The sequence below is a fragment of the Chiloscyllium punctatum genome, unplaced genomic scaffold (assembly GCF_047496795.1).
Source record: "Chiloscyllium punctatum isolate Juve2018m unplaced genomic scaffold, sChiPun1.3 scaffold_1149, whole genome shotgun sequence".
Lineage (NCBI taxonomy): Eukaryota > Metazoa > Chordata > Chondrichthyes > Orectolobiformes > Hemiscylliidae > Chiloscyllium > Chiloscyllium punctatum.
In genome coordinates this window covers 32,501-35,000 of record NW_027310883.1, presented here as the reverse complement: position 1 = coordinate 35,000, position 2,500 = coordinate 32,501, and the positions used below count along the sequence as shown (strand labels likewise).

Sequence of the window (2,500 nt, the reverse complement as noted above, 5' to 3'; positions counted from 1 at the left end):
AAAAATAAAACGTGACAAACTTTGTGTTGGTTCAAGTACGAAAGGATCTCTGTCGGCTTGGGGGTACGCCCGTTTCCGTTTCAACTTGTCTCGCGAGGGTGGTTTCGGGGCCAGCAGGAGAGCTCGTCGGGGTAGCAGGCCCTGCAGCCGTGGTCACCGCCAAACCCCCACAACTCGAGCAAGTGAAAAAAAAGTAACAGGAGCGAAAGCATCTCTGTCGGCTTGGGGGTACGCCCGTTTCCGTTTCAACTTGTCTCGCGAGGGTGGTTTCGGGGCCAGCAGGAGAGCTCGTCGGGGTAGCAGGCCCTGCAGCCGTGGTCACCGCCAAACCCCCACAACTCGAGCAAGTGAAAAAAAAAAGTAACAAATAAGAAAGGATCGTCGGCTTGGGGGTACGCCCGTTTCCGTTTCAACTTGTCTCGCGAGGGTGGTTTCGGGGCCAGCAGGAGAGCTCGTCGGGGTAGCAGGCCCTGCAGCCGTGGTCACCGCCAAACCCCCCACAACTGTTGGGCGCCTACCTGCGCGGGGCAGGAGGACACTTTCCGATTTCAAATCTCCGTTTGCCGAGTCCACCCCGAACGCACGCGGGCGGGCGGGTTCGCATCACCCTTCGTCACAAGGGGCGAAGCCCGTTCCACCGTCTCGTCAGTAGTGCCGACCGGTCTGTGATCGACGAGGGGAGCCACACCAGGTCCGGCCCTGCTGCTTGGCGGCACCGCGTCGTCGGGAGCTCGCGACAGACGGAGGGTTTCGGTGTACTCTCCAGCCACGGGAAACGAAGCCGGTGATGCAGGCGCCGGTCTTTCGCTCCCAAATCGGCTGGGTTTACATCGTTGCTATCTAGTCACGCTCCCTTCAAACCCGACGGGGTACCTATTCCCCTCACCCGTCTGTGCGTATACAGCCTCTTTGCACTTGCGGGATGGGGGTGGTGGTTTAAAGACTCTCGAGTTGCCGCCCGTCGGTCTCCGAGCTCCGTGCAGTAGTGATCCCCAGCGAACTGCCAGCAGGGCGAACGAGCGATCCCGCTCTCGGTCGGGGCGCCTGGCGTCGATCGGTGGTCGGTGGCTTGCGGGCAAGCTGCGCTGTGAGTGTGGGAACGAGTATGACGAGCCGTTGCCGCGACTCCCAGTCCACCTCGGCGGTGGCTGGGCCGGGCGGGCGTCTGCTCGGGCGAGTGCCGCCCCCGCCTCCTCGCAGGAAGTCCGCTCGCCGACACGCCGCCACGTGCACGCGTCAGTGACGCTGCCGAACCGATGGCCGGTGCCCGTTCCCGCCTCTGCTTTTCCTAGGGCAAAGCTGCTGCACGCCTCGTGATACTAGGCGGGCGACATGGTGGCGGTGATCCTGCCTCCGTCGCTGCGGTGCGTTGGGGCACGCATCGCCTCTTGGGCGCCCTGTCCTCCTCCCCCCAATAGACGTATGTTTCTGCGGGCCGCACCAGGATGGTGCTCCCCATCGCTTCACGCCACCCTGCTCCGCCCGCACGCCGGCGTGCAGGTGGCTGTAGCTCAAGGTGGGGAGCGTATGTGCGGTCCGGGTCGCTTTCCTCTGGCGAGGGAGAGACCTAAAACAAACTCAGACAACTCTTGACGGTGGATCACTCGGCTCGTGCGTCGATGACGAACGCAGCTAGCTGCGAGAATTAATGTGAATTGCAGGACACATTGATCATCGACACTTTGAACGCACTTTGCGGCCCCGGGTTCTTCCCGGGGCCACGCCTGTCTGAGGGTCGTTTGGCAATCAATCGCACTCGCCTTGGCTGGCGAGAGCGCGGCTGGGGTGTCGCAGAGGACCCGTCCTCTTTGTCCCCCTAAGTTCAGACTCCGGAGCCCTCCGGCGTCGGAGCGCTTGGCCTTTCCCCCCCACCCTGCACATTCCGTTCGTCAGGCTCGACGCCATCCCCCCGCCGGGGAGCGCGGCCTGGCGTCCGTCTGTGTCGTGGCAGTGGGGCCAGCACGGCTGTCACCGGTCCCAGAATGGCTGTCGGTGGTTCACACTGTGTGTGTGTGCCAACCCTCCTGGTCTCTGGGACACGGAGCTGCCACGAAGTGTTGAGCCTCCAGTGGGGGGTCTGCCTAAGCTCTGCACGTCCGCATTGGGTCCGTCTCTCGGTTGGCTGGCAGTGGAAAGAGTGAAGGGAGCCGCGGAGGTCCGGTGCTGGTGCGCCGCCGGCCTGACCGTGGAGCTCGCCGGTTTGACACGCTGACCCGACTCGATGGTTGATCGATTGAGAGTGCTGGGAGCTGCAGGCCGCCCGCTGCTGCAGCCGCCCGTCTCGTGGTTCGTCCTCGGCCTTAAGTGGCCGGCGGGGCGTCTGATCCTGTCTCCCCTGCTGGCGCCGAGTGCCTGGCCGAGGGAGGAGGTTTTCGTCGAACGCTGTGACTTGGACGGTCGCACGCGCGTGGATCGCTGGCTCTTGGCTCTCCCGTTCAGTCCGCACGTTTTCCGCTCCGTCCTGCCACCGGTCTCGGGAGGTACGGAGGGGTTGGCGGGC

General features: G+C 63.9%; 1 non-coding gene across 1 annotated transcript; it reads left to right on the top strand.

Annotated features, from left to right (window-relative positions):
* The first annotated feature begins 1,584 nt into the window (after positions 1-1,584).
* LOC140474724 (5.8S ribosomal RNA) lies at positions 1,585-1,738 on the top strand. The gene has a single exon (XR_011959362.1). It is a non-coding gene; the product is annotated as a 5.8S ribosomal RNA (ribosomal RNA).
* Positions 1,739-2,500: the final 762 nt, after the last annotated feature.